Source organism: Heterocephalus glaber, unplaced genomic scaffold (assembly GCF_053883595.1).
Source record: "Heterocephalus glaber isolate CG9 unplaced genomic scaffold, H.glaber_assembly_v1.0 deba00001553, whole genome shotgun sequence".
NCBI lineage: Eukaryota > Metazoa > Chordata > Mammalia > Rodentia > Bathyergidae > Heterocephalus > Heterocephalus glaber.
Window position 1 is genome coordinate 23274056 of NW_028258344.1, and position 16723 is coordinate 23290778.

The 16723-nt window shown below is 36.1% G+C and overlaps 1 long non-coding RNA gene across 4 annotated transcripts in view; it reads right to left on the reverse strand.

The window, feature by feature from the left end:
• Positions 1–13817, reverse strand: part of LOC147824164 (uncharacterized) — a 33710-nt gene extending 19893 nt beyond the window's left edge. For all 4 annotated transcript variants that reach the window (XR_015442753.1, XR_015442752.1, XR_015442751.1 and 1 more), the window contains exons 1-2: positions 13724–13817; positions 173–353 (exon numbers count right to left, since the gene is read on the reverse strand). This is a non-coding gene — a long non-coding RNA (uncharacterized LOC147824164). The remainder of the gene's footprint in view (positions 1–172; positions 354–13723) is intronic.
• Between the last annotated feature and the right edge of the window lie 2906 nt (positions 13818–16723).

Here is a 16723-nt window from a genome sequence, read left to right on the forward strand (position 1 = left end):
GCCAAGGAACAGGGAGATTAAAGATATTGTTTCAATGATGTGGAAAGAGACTATTAACTCTAGTAACTACTTTAATCAATAGACATAATTGACCTCTATTTAATAAACAAATGCTTAATAAAAAGTCTTACTTTAGAATCCTTGTTCTAATGATCTAAATGAAATAACTTACTGCTTTAATGACCCACTTCCATTGCAACTTTTTTAGTATATTTCACTCATTTCCTCCACCATAGTGGAGTTCAGCAAGGACCCAAATTTTCAGTGCTCCTGTTATCTTCATTGACAATATGCTCTATTGCTTAGATTTCTGCTTAAGTTGTTAGCTTTCTTTTAATCTTATTTCAGAGTTTCTGTAAAAAAAAAAAAACACCTGGAATTATTTCTGAGAGTAAAGATACCTATGCATCTCCAAATCCCTATTAAATTAGAATCTGGAGAAAATCTGCCTATTAATAACTCTCCCATTAGTCCCCACACATGCATTTCATCCTCAACCTTCCTAGGATTTAATAGCCATCTTATAGGGGTTATCACACTAATGAATAGTCCTCTTATGTGAAAAGTTTTGCAGTCTTCTGCCTCAACTATATTCATATATATATATATATATATTCATATATATATATTCATATATATATGAATATATATATCCGTGACTTTAAATGTTTAAATGTATTAAAGTAAAAGGTACATTGCCATTAATCATCCTCAGAATACTCACCTTTACTTTGAACACACTTATTTCATCACTCTTGCCACTTTCTGAATCAGTTCTGAAAGTCCTCTTTTGTGAGTGTCTTAGTGCACTGTTGCAGTTGCCTCAGTGTCCAGAATCAATCCTAAACTTTTTCAGAAGTCACATGGTACAAGATCCAGTGAATAAGGTGGGTGAGGGCACACCATAAAGTTTTTATGACCCTTCTTTTCATTGAGTAGCACTCAGCAGAGCATCCACTATATTTTCAATCATGCTTTGCAAAGACCTGAAAGAGGATTTCCAGAACTGCTTCAGAAAGTGGCAAGAATGATAGGATAAGTGTGTTCACAGTGAGGAGTAGTATTATGAAGAGGATTCATGGCAATGTGTCTTTTACTGTAATAATTTTTAATTTAAACATTTATTTATCATGTATTTGGATCATCTCTTGTATATTTATCAAAGCAAATAAAAAAATTAAAGCCAGGTAGAATTCATTCCTAAGGATCTCCACATTTGATGACAGTTTAAAGTGTAACTAGCACCAGCCTGTGTGAATTATATGATCAAGCTAGAAAACATGGGGAGAAACCCAAGACCTCTAAAGCAGGGGTGCCCAATTCCTGTTAGGAACCAGGCCTCAGAGCAGGAAGTGAGCAATAGGTGAGCCAGAGAAGATTCCTGTGTATTACAGCTGTTCCCCATAGCTTGCATTATTTGCCTCCTTTCAATCAGGAGCAGCATTAAATTCTCATAGAAGCACAAACTCTGGTATGAAATGTGCACTACAGGGATTTAGATTGCCCCTTATTGTAAGAATCTAATGCTCAGTGATCTAAAATGGAGCTGAGGAGGTGAGGCTAGTACTGAGGAGGGGCTGCAAAGATAGATCAACACTAGCAGAGAGATTTGACTGCACAGAAACCATAATAAATCAATTGCTTGCAGACCCAGTCAGTGAGTGGCAAGTGACAATTAAACTATATCTGGTGACAGGATTTATAGTGACAAGGGAATCACTGAATGTCAATTGTACAGCTGCATCTAGTGGCAGGCTTTAAGTTAGAACCCAACACCTATTTCAATCTATATGTGGCTTGCCCGTTACTATAATTACCACTTCCAACATGCCTCTTTCTTGCACTGCATACTTGTCTCAATCATAAGCTAACCCTAGAGAAAATGAGTAAAAATGGAGACTTTTGAAGTGGAAAAGACCTAAAGATGAGATAGCAGAAAAAACTCAGACTAACAAAAAAAACTGCATTTAAAATAAAATCCCAAGTTTCAAATTATGAGTTTGTTGCAACGTGACTCACATCCACCAAGTCTGCTTCATATATTATGTGATGCCCAGTTACCCAAAGAAGTTATGTAGCATTCAAAACGGCTTCATCACATGGAGACCAAGAACTCTGGATTATAAAACAAGCTTTTGGATTTTTTCAAAAGAAAGGAAAATGAACATGAAGAATAGAAGTAATTATTGAATGCCACCACTTCATCAACTTTTTGCAATGAGGGTATCACTCTTAGTGGCCAAATGAATTGCTAAAGCTAAGAAAATCTTTGCTATGGATGAGGAATTGATCTTGCCTAGTACTAAGGATATTTGTTATGAACTTTTAGGAGAGGCTGCACTTTGAAAGGTGGCATGTATTCCTCCTTCAGCTAGGACCATAATTAGACAAACTGATGAAATAGCAGAAGATATTCGGGCATAGTTGTGGATTAATAGAGAGGATTAATAAGTCACCATAGTACTCAGTCCAGGTTGAGAAGTCTACTGATATCAACAACAAGGCAACAATGCTTGCTTTCGTGTGACATATTTTTCAGGAAGATGCACATGGTGTTACATTATGCGAACTTTTGTTGCTAACCAGCACCACAGAGGCAGAACTGTTTTAGTCTTTGAAGAACTACCTATCAGGAAAACTGAATTGGTCATTTTGTGTTGGTGTATGCATGGACAGAGCAGCCTCCATAACCACACAGCTTTCTGGTTTCACTATTTATGTCAGAGAAGTTGTTTCTGAATGCAAATTTACAGTGTCATACAATAGAAATGTTGGCTAGCCAAAAATGTCACCTAACCTAACAACATTTTGCAGAATGTTAGCAAAATTGTCAACCACTTTAAAACACATGTCCCATCAGTTTATACAGTTCTGTGAGGAGATAGATACAAAGCACTCATGTCTTCTCTTATATGGCTTTGCAAAGGTATATAATCTGAGTTTTTGAGTTACAAGAGCCACTCCAAAAATTTCCTTCAGTAAAACAGTCACCAATGGCAGGATATTTCAGTGAAACAGATGGGTTGCAAAACTTGCTTACTCCAGTGACATATTCAACATGTTCACTGAACTCAACCTGACATTTCAAGAGTACAACTGTGTGCAAGTCAGCAGATAACATGGTTGCATTCAAAGCCAAACTGGAATTACGGGGGGGAACAAGTGAATATTGGGATTTTTGACATGTTTTAAACATTAGCTGAGATCTTGAAAGAGACAAATCTAGGGCCATCTTTTTCCAAGGTAGTGCATGATCACCTACCTCAGCTTTCAAAAGAGCTTGATCACTAATTCCTGAACACAGAAGACCCCCAAACTGAGAAGGAATGGATTCATGACCCATCCATGAATAAGCCAGTTGAATCAACTTTGCCTGTGCTAGAGAAGAATCAATTGCTTGAGATCACAAATAAAGGTGGCCTTAAATATATGTTTGAGACAACTTCAAATCTCCATATGTTCTGAATTAGTCAAGGCAGAATATCCTGAGATGGCATTGATAACTTGCTTTCACTTCCAACAATCTATCTTTGTGAAGCAGGGGTTTTTGTTTTGTTTTGTTTTTTACAGTGACAGCAACTAATACAATATTATGGAGTAGTACACTGGGCATAGCAATACATTTCAGGTATCACTGTCTACCGTTATCCTCAGGTGGGACGAGGTAGTTGCAGCAAAACAATAACAGGCATCACACTAATTCTGCACTATGGCAAGTTGTATAATTATTTCTTTATATATTACAATGCAGTAATAATAGAAATAAAGTACATACATATACTGTAATCATCCAGAAACCACCCCACCACCACCAATCCATGGAAAAACAATCTTCCATAAAACCAGTCCCTGGTGCCAAAAATTTTGGGGACCACTTCTCTAAAATAGCAAGAGTACAATTTCAAACTTTCTCAACATTTCGCCAAATCTAAGAGCATCACTTATTCAGCATTTTCTCTATGCTGAAGAGAGACCTGACCTCTAAGCGTATTTTGTTTAGTCATCTCCTAAAGGCATATTTAGCTGAGCTGAGTTAGCTGGGTTGGCACATAGCTCCACTTGTGAGTCAAGGCTGTGACTTCTGATCAATTCAACATTGGCACTATAGATTTGACCACAGCATCCACATTATTCTCACATCAGAATCTTAAGCCTGATCCATAAATGGCCAAAGCTATTTGCATGTCATTTTAACTGGATTACAAGCTCTTTAAAAGCAGAGATAATCTCTTAGTTTTACTCTTTATTGTAGCAAAACGTGCATGACATAAAATTTATCATTTTAACCATTCTTAAGTGTACAGTTCTGTGGCACTAAATACATTCACATTGTTATACAACTCTCACCGCTCATCTCTAGAACTCTTTTCATCTCGCAAAATTGAAACTCTGTGCCCATTAAGCAGTAACTTCCCATTCCTTCCAGCTCCTGACACTCTAGAATTCTACTTCCTCTCTAAAATTTTGACTACCCTAGGCACATCATCTATGTCAACTCAAAGGACTGGTCCTTTCTCTTATTTAGTTTTGTATTCCCTGCTTAACTCGGAACAAACTTTTTTCTACAAAAGATACTCAAATACATGTTGATATAAACCAGTTGAGTAATTGAGTTTCACATGGAAAAAGTCTCAGTTTTAAAGTGCAATATTCCATGTTGTCAATTAGTGTGCAATGAAAATATTTTTAAAATTCAAGAAGTTCGAAAGGAAAAAATAAAACAAAACAGAACAATGAAAAATTACCAAATTCTGTAAGAAACTGAGCAAAATAATGGATGATAATAATCTCTTTAGGGGCAAGAACTCTTTTTATCTGATAACTTGTCTGATATTTCTATACTAAGTCTGTACATTGCATTATTCACTTCTTACTAAATTGTCTATATGGCCATTGGTATACTTTTTCACACTTCCAATGAGAACCATTTCCACAGGACTTAGACCCTTATTAGTCAAGACCCCTCAGAATTTAAAGGTACCTACATATAAAAAGGTCCATCATTCCATTTGGGTTTTTTTTTACTAGAATTTGTTAAAACTCAGCCTGATACAATAAAATGATATAAGTAGTTATAGGGGTTTTTTATTAAAATGAGCTATAGCAGAGGGACAGAAATAAACAGAAATGCTATTTCAAGAAGCTTTCAGAAGTGAAGGCTCGCTCTGGAGAGGTGACATGGGAGAAGAGATCTGAATGATCTGTGAGCAGCCATCTTGAAGAACTGGGAGGAGTATGTTAATTCTCACTGGAAATTCCAAAGGCATTGAACCAGGAATGTGCTTGGAACTTTACAAAGCAAGAAAGCAAGTGGGATGGAATAAAGTGAACTAAGGGCATAAGAGTAGCAGAAAGGTTCTTTTCAGTCGCAACATTTATGATGTGTGAGTTGAGAAGTGATTGGAATTGGAGCATAGAGGTCACATGATCTGATTATTTATTTACCCATTTGGATATTATGTAGTGGTCAAGAGTTGACCCAGAGAGACCAATGAAAAAATGAATTTAGCTTGGCTGAAACTGAGAAATGGTACAGAAAATGATATGAAGTGGTAAGACCCAGGATATATTTTGACAGTGATACAGATGTTGATTGGAAATGACTCCTAAGAAAGAGGGAAGGGTTTGGAATAACTACCCACCCCAGATCAGTTCAGTGGATTATGGTAGCATTTTCTGAAGTGGGAAAGATGGAAACAGAAGGGAGATTAGAAATTTGTGGATAGGAATCCAACTGTATTTTTGACACACTAAGTTAGAGATACTTCTTAGACATGGAGAAGTTGAGTAGGAAGGAAGTTGACATAGTAGTCCAGAGATCAAGAAAATGTTCAGACCAGAGATATTCACTTACCAGTCATAGTCTCACAAAGTGCTATTTAAAGCTAAAGACCCAAATGCAATTACCAAGAGACTGAATGTAAATATTTAAAGAATGTATGTCTGTTAGTATATAATAAGCTTTGCCTTTCCTTATTTTTCATACAATCAGTGTTTCTGACTAGGAACTAAACCAGACCATATGTCTACATACATTTCTGTCTGTCTGTCTGTCTGTCTGTCTGTCTGTCTGTTGGTCTATCGACCTACCTCCAGTGTCCTATAGACAACTGAAGGAAAAAATGAGTATGGATCCTGCAGGGTCTTGAATAGACACACTAAATTTCTCTGCTTTCTGACAAGTCAGTACATTTTTCTGTATAACTCATACATAATTGAAAGCAGCAAACAGCTTACTGTCATAAAGAACTTTTTATGTGATAGTAAAAGATCCTCTTGCACAAGTTAGTATTGGTCATAAACAGCACATCGAAGTCAAAAGTAAATGGCATGAGCAAGAAATTTTATTAGATTTTAAATTAGAACAAAATAAAATTACATCATGTTATGGTTACCAATAAATATAACACAGCTAAGAAAATATTCATTGTGTGTCTTTTATGTACCCGGCACTCTGCTAGGGGTAAGGAAACGAAAATAAATGAACAAAATCACAGATTTTGAATTTCATAACCTAGTAGGTAAGAAATGTAATCCAGTAAATCACATTGCTGAGTCTATAATTACATCTTGAAATAAAAGATGTTAAGAATAGCAACAGCATGTTTTTATAAAAACATATGATAATTATGATAATAACAGCTGGCTTAGTATGAGAAGTTAGTGATGACTTCCGAGAGGAATGAAATGTGAACCTGGTGGAAAACGTAAATCTAGAATAGATGGAGAACTGAAAAGAATGATGAGAGATAGGGCTTTCATTCTGCCTATATGAACTTTAGAAAATACTTGAAATTTGTTCTAAGGATTTAATTGATCAGCTGGAATAAATATATGTATGTATATATATATATATATGAGAATATATATATGTATATATATATGAGAATATATATGTATATATATATGAGAATATATATATATATATATGAGATCCTTTACACTCAAATATTATAGAATTTTAGAATTCTATCTCCCAATTTCTAAGTTAAAGGTACTGTCCATAGTACTACCAAGTAGAAAGAAAAGCGAGGTGAAATAAGCCTTTATTTGACTGCACTGAAATTACCCCCCAAAAGACTACACAGTTGCTGTAAAATTATAAGCCCCATAATTAAGACACTTGTGGGTATTTTTGTAGGTATATTCTCCTGGGCCAATCTGACATGTAATCTGCAAAAGAGCTGTCCAGAACCATTATCTAGAGCAATGTTTTCAACACTAGTGTATGTGAAATGTACGGAGAACTTTTAAAATGATTCACAGCCAGATCCTCTCAAGAATAATTAAATCAGACGCTCTAGAGGAGAAATCCCATAATGAATATTTCCCAAAGATCTCCAGCTAATTTTAACAGACAGCCAATGGCCATAGGTGGGGAACAAATCAGGAAATGGGAATATTATATATTTTATGTGCAAAATGAACCACCAACAAGCTTATCCCTAAAGGATTTATGGTGTCAACACCCCCCCCTACACACACACAGGGGTGCACATACACACACACATCAAACTTTGCCAATGACATTTAAGTCAACTGAATAAGTGCATGTGAGTATAAATATTCAGAAATATCTATTATAACTTGTTTTATAAAAATGCTAACTAAAAAGCCTATAAAGTTATAAAATAACAATTTGTTTGAGTACCAGTAACTTTGTAATCTTTTATGACTGTCAATATATTCAGTTAGGATAAGTTTAATCACAATATTTTATTGAGTATACTGTAGCCTACAACTTTCTTATGAAAGCAAATCAAATGTTAAGTGACAATTTCAAGGCTTTTTTTATAGGTCAGAAGGAATATAGATATTTTATGCTCAATATTATACTAATTATAATATATTTTTCTTTTAAGTGAAGGACCATTAAAACATAAAACTAACAGCACAAGATAGAAATAAGAAAAATACTTAAATGCTGTCATTAATAAAAATGAAGAAAACATAACTTGGATGGAAATCACAATCCAAGATTTGAATTCTTCCTAGAAGTATAGCAATAACAGATGATCCATCCATGGAACAGTCATTTATCCTGTGGAGAAGCATAGGTAAGAACTAAAAACAAGTTAGGAATATTTCTTACAGGCTCTTTTCTCCTGAGGACTGAAGTATAAATTTCACCCCCAGCATGAAAACCAAAACAGGTGGAGTATAAGTATTCTCTGCTATAAATAGAGCACTTTAAATTGTTAAGACATTTAATCTATAGAGAGACCAACAAATAAAACTTGGGTAGAGGGCAACATGTTAGCTCAGGAAATACACTTCTTTGGATGATTATGTAAAACAGCAACTTATCACTTATAAATGCAAAAATCCATTCCTCAAATATCAAGAAAATCTGCCTGGTATAAATCATTTGACATTCATTTTCTACATGCGTTTGTTTTCATCGTAAGCTTTTCAGCTTTTCTATGTTTCAAGATTGCTCTGATAAAGTCTCATGCATAGCCATCACTGCCACAATTCCAGTTTCTGGTAAATAAGAGATACTATACCCTGAAGGGGAGGTGCGCCTTAGCCCAAGCTAATGCTGGTGTACTGTTTCTTCATAATGTCCCAATCACCCATTGATTCAATAAACTTAATCCACCAACTAGACAGAATGGGTGTATAAGTGGATGGATTATCAAAATGAGTCTATCCATCTATATGACACAATCCAAACTGAATGTTTAGAAGACACATAGATTTCCACCCAGAACTGTATTTTTAACATTCTCAGTGGTGCTGTCCTGGGGTGTTTCTGCAAAACTATCTTGTACCATTGGCCCCATCAATGTCTTGCTTACGATAGGAAATTAACAATTATTGATCAACTTAAATAAGATAAATCTTATGAAATTCATAACCACTCACATTCACTGAATCTTATTTCTGCACTGGAAGTGATTCTTAGATCTAACCACAAATATCTGAACTGCAAAAAATAACAAAACTCAGTGTGAGAAACAAAAGTTTGGGAAATAAAATAAAAGTTGGTTCAGAATCTCTAAACATGTACTCTGCATAAATGTTAATAAATAATACGAAAAAAGATATGTAGCCCCCCCAAAAAAAACAGTCTATAAGTTGAAGTAGCCAAGGTCAGAAATTAATTTGATACCGTGCAAACACAGGAATTGACCACCTGCTAAGTGCCAAATATTGCTGGATTTGATGAAATAAAGGCCTCCAAGTAAGGATTTCTAGATGTAGTTTTAGTTTTGGTGTAGGTAGCAGAAGTTGCAGTAGTAATTTTAACAAGTTTGAAAATTTTATCAAAAGTCTCTGGCTATTTTATTGGATTCGAAGAAAAAAGCTGTCAGATGAATATGTATGCATGTTTTGAACAAGCAAAACAAGGCTCATAATTTTGGGTATATTGCAATTATATTCTACTGCAAGAAGGGTAGGTTAATGAAAGTGGCCTGAAATTTAAAATAAAAATCCAAGGTCATGGAGAAAAAAAATATCATCGAAAATCTCATCATAGGGCAAAGACCATGAACAAAATAAGTGAGTGGATCCTACATCAAGCTCTTTGGGCTCCTGCTCCATTGCACAGCAAATTGAACCATTATCCTGGGGCCTGGGCAAATCCATTCCAAGGAAGCATTGGGTCAGTGGGTTACTACTGTGCCCTCACCAGCCCAGGAATCTCATTTATCAGCTCAGGCCTGTGAACCAACTCTGAAATACATTGAAACGAGGAGAGGAAAACCTGGGTGACTGCATTTTCCTCAGACCAAGGAACTATGTAAATGACTTAAAGGCAAACCTCATGTTTTATTTATCATGCTTCAAATAATAAAATTTTAAGGGCAATGTCAGGCAAGGCAGATAGATGATTTTAAAGGCCTTGGATATGTTTGCTATCATTGTATCTCCAGCTTTCCTGAGTAATGTCACTAAACCTCCAAGTTTCGCTTCCTTACAGTAAAAAAGTCCAATTTATTTCCTCACTTGAATTTATAGGAGAAATAATAAAAATGATAGAAAAGGGCTTTTCAAGAATAATGTATTATTAAATGGTTATGTCATATCTACTACCAGCAAGCACAAAGATTCAGACTTCAAAGGAACATGAAGCCTAAAATCCAAGACATAAAATGAGGTAAGCCAAAATCAGAAAACAAACTAGGCTAAAAGCAGGGCCACCCACTCTCTGTGATTGTGGCCAACAAGAATTCACATGCCGTGAATGAGATTAAAATGTTTTTATTCAGCATGGAAAGCTTCCCAGAAGTTACTCAGCCTACTGCATGATTCTGAATCATTTTACAGATGGGAAATAAAAGGTGTCTTCCTACAAAATTGTGGTTATCACACATTTTAAAGTTACACTTAAATGATGAGATGTTACAATGACAAGTGCAGAAAAATGCTGTCTATTCATGAAAATAGGACAGAGATTTTCAATACTCTGAAAGGGAGAGAAAGATGACCCGCACATAGCACTCTTCCATTCTTCTGGCAGTGTGGCATGCAGTGGAGAACCCCGGAAACATATAGGGAATGTCAATGTGAAAGGAATCTCTTAAGAACAACCAGCGGTGGCACTGTGGTGGCGCACTCCTGTAATCCCAGCATTCCGGGGGGCCGAAGCAGTAGGATAGAAAGGTAGTGAGAGTGACAATGGCCTCAAAAAAATAAGAAAAAGATGTGGACATGTAGCTCAGTGGGAAGCCCTAGGTTCAATCCCCAGTGCTGGGCCCTGTCTATACCAGGCATGGGATTCAAAGGTGGATCGGGAAACCTTGGAGTCCCCTACTGTGTAAACTGCTTCCAAGCTTGCCCAAAGGGAAGCTCAAGGTCTGACTTCTCTCCAGAACTTTTTAAGGTGAACAGAAGCTACAGCTCCTTCCTGTCTTTGGAATGACCTTCATTTCTAGGGCAAGTATATGGCCCCTTGTTTTCCTCCATTTATCATTGTCTTTTTTATTTCTTTTTTTTTTTTAGGTAAAGCTTTTAGACTAGCCTGCCAATTTTTGACAATTTAGTTGTTAAAAGTATGAGATAAATAAATGTAAAGATTCATTTTTCAAGACATTTCAAAGCCTTTAAGAGTATTATCATCTTGTAGCAGATCATAATTCTGAATGTCAGAATCATTCTTTCTTGTGCCATTTCTTTTGGAGAACAAATTATAATAATTACCGTGAATCCCTAGGGTGATGGTCAGGTGCTTGAAAGACAAAAGGAATATCCACATTAAAAATTGTCAGAGGACACTAAATTTCAGTTAGACAGGAATGATGCATTGTACAACATGGTGACTATAGTTAATAACAATGTATGGTGTACTTGAGAGTTAATGAGAGTAGATTTTAACTGTCCTCACAACAACAAAAAAGAAAATATGTGATGTAGTACATAGGATAATTAGCTTGATTTCACCATTGTATAAAAATCAGGCACAAAAAGATAAATACATGATCTCCTTTATATGTGGAATCTGAAAAAAGAACTCATAGAAGTGGAAAATACAAAACTGAGGGGAAAAGGAAGGATGTTGAAGGTGATGATATTGATCAAAAGATACAAAATTTCAGTTACATAGGAATAAACTTTAGTGACCTATCACACAGAACAGTGACTATGATACATATGTATTTAAAAATTGCTAAAGGAGTAGATTTTTGAATGTCTTCATTACAAAAAAATGTAAGTATGTATTGATAATTTATTAATGAGTTTGGTTAATCATTCCATAATATAAACATGTATCACATTGTACCCCACAATATATATAATTATTTGTCCATTAGAACTAAAATTTTTAAATTAGTTGTATATCGTAATGTATAAACTTTATATTTGCCATAAAATAAATTTAAAATAATAATTTTGTAAATATTTCCATTACATATATGTAATTTGATAAATTACACTTATTTTTAAGGTAATAATTATATTACCAATATTTAATAGCAATGTCAAAGTAATATTCATAAAACAAGTGTAAATATCTTATATTTTGATATAAGCAGTTATCTTTTTTAAAATAAGCTATCATTCCTTTTCATTTTATTTAGATTGAACCTTTCATCTGCAGAGCCTAATCTGCCTTATATAATTTAACAAAATTATTGTTTGTGATCTCTGCCACTAGAAATAGGAGGCCAAAAGGACACAGAGCCCCTGGGACCAGTGACTCCCAAGTCAGGCTCTCCTAGGCATTGCCCACCCTGAGGACAACTGGCCAGAGGACGAGTCTAGTGCTGCCCTCTGCCCTGGCTAAGTTGAATAGATCGTTTAGGGAGGTTCTGGGTGTCAAGATGAATCAGGATTACTCTACAGGGGGCTCTCTATGTAATCAAAGCAGATGGATATTGTAGAGAAATGATGATTATTGAACAAGAAATTGCTGTTCTTGAAATAGTTATTCCATGAGGGCCCCCTTCATCCAGAAAGCATGTGTTTTTGGATATTGTATGAAAATAGAAGCCCTGATTATGGACAGAAAGTACCTCATGAGGAAACCTATACTTTGCTGGCTGCAGTTCTGTGATGACAAAACAGCCACCCCTGTGACTCCCAGGGTTGTGACAGTAACACAGCTCCCCTGCCCTCCATATGTCAGAATGGCTCAATGTGACTAAAAGTAGTTGTCCCAGTAGCCTGGATTAGCCTTCAAGCCTGGTCCTCCAGGAGAAAAATATGTCATTACAGTGCGCACTTTCTGTGACAATCTGTTAGTCTCCATTTGGATTAATTATGGTTATAGGAAAGGCTTCACCCCACTAGTGAACCTTATCACAGAAAGCCCCATAAGGCTGTCCAGGTTATTATTGCTTGTCTCATTTGTTCATTCTTCACCTTGACTTGAAACATACCCAGTGGGTTACTGTGAGCAGACATTTCCAGAAAGTCCACCATAGCTTTTAAAGTAACTGAATAAATATTCTGCTCAGGACCCAGTCTCTGAATCCCACCCAAGCTAAGTACAGATGCTCTATGACTCAGATGGGTTTATATCCTGACAAACCCCTCGTAAGTCAAAAATGCCTCCAATACAACCTGCTGAACATCCTAGCGAGTAATGCAATGCAGTGCAGTACCAGCTTTCTTCTTTATGACTGACAGGCTGGCTGAGTGCTGCCCGGCTTGCTCTCAGGGCCCAGCACTGTGAGAGACTATTATATCACATAGCATGGTCCAGGAAAAAGATCAAAACTTTTAAAAGCATGATTTCTATTGAATGCTTGTAACTTTCACACCATCACAAAGTTAAAAAAAAAAGCCATCATAAATCCGTGATTGTTCATGTACAGATGCTTGTACCACATCCTGACACTGCATTAAAATTCTTCCCTTGTAGTTGTCTCCCTTTAGGTCATCTGTCTAAATGAAAATGGATTATGGACAGAAGAAGAATCAGAGATGATGTATAAATGCATTTTAAGTCTTTGTCTTTATGAAAACTTGTAAATCAGAGCTACAGAGGAAAAGGAGGAAAGTGGCTAGCGAGCTCAAACCATGTTGCCAAAATAATTTTTATCCTTCTTTAAAAAGTAAATCCTGTAGTAAAACAAAATTTAACTTGTCAATTAAGTAGTAAGTTATCAAGAATGAGTAAGCCACACTTATAAAATAAGACACATATGAAAAACATCCCCCCAGTGGCCGTGTATAAATCTTTCTAAGCTGAAGACAAGCTCTTACCTGAAAAAGTACTTATCATAGAAAGCAGCTAAGCTTTGCATAAAATGCCCTTTTAATAAGGGAATACCTGAATTCTCCACTGAATATCTTTTGAGCAGAGCTTCTCACACTTTAGTTTGCACTAGAATTACTCAGAAGTCTCTTCAAAATGTAGATTGCTGGACCTCATCTCCAGAGTTTTATATTCAGTAGGTCTGGGTGGGGCAAATGTGTGGGCAATTTTAACAACTGCTGATGTTGCTGATCTGGGAACCACACTACAAAGCTGGAAGTATGCTCCTGGCCAAATTTACCTCCTAATGCCTCTCTCCTTCCTCCCCAGGAGAAGCTGACTAATTAATTTTATTGGGGGAAAACACTGGGACAGGGTCAGCTCCTCTATTTCTTCTTTTCTTTTGAGCTTAGCAGGGTGAGCTTCTTCCTTCTGAGAAAACAATTAGAACACTATCAAAACATGATTTTCCAAAGATATATATTGCATTAGACAGATGTACTTAAGACAATAATGAGGGAAAGGGTAATTGGTAAAGCTGGTTCCAAAGAGTATAGGAAAGATGGAAGTATTTATTAGTGAAAAATAGACTCCTGCAATAAGATTACAATGTAAGATGCAGAAGTGGTGTAACCCAACTGTAAAATTTGGGACTATTTTTTTCTACTTTTTAGAAAACTACATTTTCTTTGGATAAAAATCATTTACAACATATAAACCCATAAGTTAATATTTCACTTTACAGAGTCTAGGCCCTAATATGTAAGGAAAATTTAATTTTCTACATTTGTATGGAATGGGTCTTGTCAAACTACAAACAGTGGGCCAAATCCAACCACCAACTGTTTGGTGCTTTTGTTGTTGTTGTTGTTGTTGTTGTTGTTGTTCAAATAAAATTTATAAGAATCAGGCACAGTGGTGCACACACTACTTGGGAAACTAGGAGAGGAGGATCATAAATTCAAGACCGGCCAGGGCTGTGTAACAAGATCCTGCTTTAAAAATAAAATAAAATGTACTGAAACAGACATATTCACCCATTACCAGATTTATGGCTGCTATTGATTTACAACAATAAGAACTGAATAATCCCCAAATAGGGTACAGCAATGTTCCAGCATGACATTTAAACTTTATGTAGCCATTCTTTTATTTCCCTGTCTTTGGATAGTTTCTTAATGGAACAAGTAAGTTCTCAATGAAGCATTATACCAACAGGAATTCAGAAAAGGGAAATGTGCTGGATTGGAACTGTGTCGATTTGGCTAAGCTAAACTAAGTATCCTAGAATTCCCATCCCTGAGACTAAGGCTTGTCTGTCTCCTTAGTTTGACTAAACTTCAGTCAGGTTCCCTCCTGACTCTGTCTCTGGCTTCTCTTTTCTTGCAAATATTTCCTTCAGAAAACTGGTGGTTCTCTATTTTTCTTCCTCTTTGATATGTAAATGTGGTCAGATTTACAAACCACCCCAAAACTTTCTTAAGGACCTAAAAGCTACTCATTTGAAATGTAAGCATCAAGGAGGACAGCACCCCTAACTTCCAGACCCGCTGGTGGTGTATGAGCCTCACTTCAGTGTGTTCCCTGCCAATTATACAATGACTCCTACCATGGACATAAGAAAATGTTGACTTTTCCTTTGAGGAAGTCCAATCAACAAATACAGATGGCCTCCAACCCCCACACCAGCTCTGACAAATTCTTCTACCATTTGTTAAAGTGCAGTTGAGTTCAGATTACATTTGGATCTCTCTATTCTATTACAAAAAACTTCAAGTCTTCTTCAACTGCTTAACTTTATCTCACACAGTTTTTTTCCTTTTCTATCTGTCTATTTCCCTACTGAGGTAGGCTAGAGGATACATTTTTCTCGACATGCAGAAGGCAAAGGTGAGACAGCAACCATATTCTTCTTATACTTAGGACAGTGCCAGACAAAAAATGCAGTTGCAGCTAGGCCAACCATTTCTTTGGGCCCTGTTGCATCTCCTTCAACTTCAAGAAATTCTTGACTTGTGTTTGCAGCAACTGGGACAGCAGCTAGCATTACAACAACTCAAACTTCTGCCAGATCTCCTCAAGCTCTCCAAATCCTGGCCATCAGCTTCTCCCACTAACTACTGGCACCACTGAAGTTGGAGGCTTCACTGGAGATTTCAAGAAAAAGATACATGTTCCAGCTCATCTTTGTTTATTAGGCTGCTTTGTCCTTTTGACCCCACTTTGAATCTATGTTTTGGTTTTGTCTTTCAATTTTTTACTGTGTGCTCTGCTACCATCATGTGCAGAACCAGATATGAAAGTAAAACTTGTAATTAAATTGCTACAAGAATCTGTAATAGCATAGTTGAATAGCAATCGAGTCAGAACAAGATTCAAAATGTCCTGGTTGCATAACTGATCATGGTACATGTAGAACCGAAGTAAGAGAACAAATCTTTAAAGCCTAACTTGGTTTGTATAGACATGAAAATTCTAGTTCTAGTTGATCCTTCAATACCTAATCATTCATTTCTGTACCACGTATAACATTGGGACATAATGAAATGTGTTATCTTTAAATTCTTGTTCCTTAAATTTGTCTAGGTAACGTATATGAATTTCATGCAAAAATTCAAACAATTTCAATCTTAGGCATAAAAGACTTAATTGGACTTTAGCTGAAATTTTTAAAGTTAAGGATTCATGCCCTTCCTCCAAAAAAATTTCAATGGTCAACTTGTTCACAGACCTAGAGCCCCTTAAATGGAGGAAATGCCACATATCCTTGAGGAAGAGCTCTATTACACAGATGAAGACTCATGATATAAATATATAGCCTTCCCTCAAAAGATATGCAGTTTTTGCCTGAGTTTCTATGCATTTCAGAAGATGAAATAACCACTCTTTTGAGAGAATGTTACACATTGCCTCTGATTTTAAACTAATTCTTGGAGACCAAAATGTCATTGTGGTACACCAGGAAGAGTAGAGGTTAATGGAACTCTGAGAACTCTGGAGTTTTGGCTGGGGTCAATCTCACAGTAGATCAGCAACGATCCAACTTCACCCCGTGGGTGATTTCCCAGATTCCAG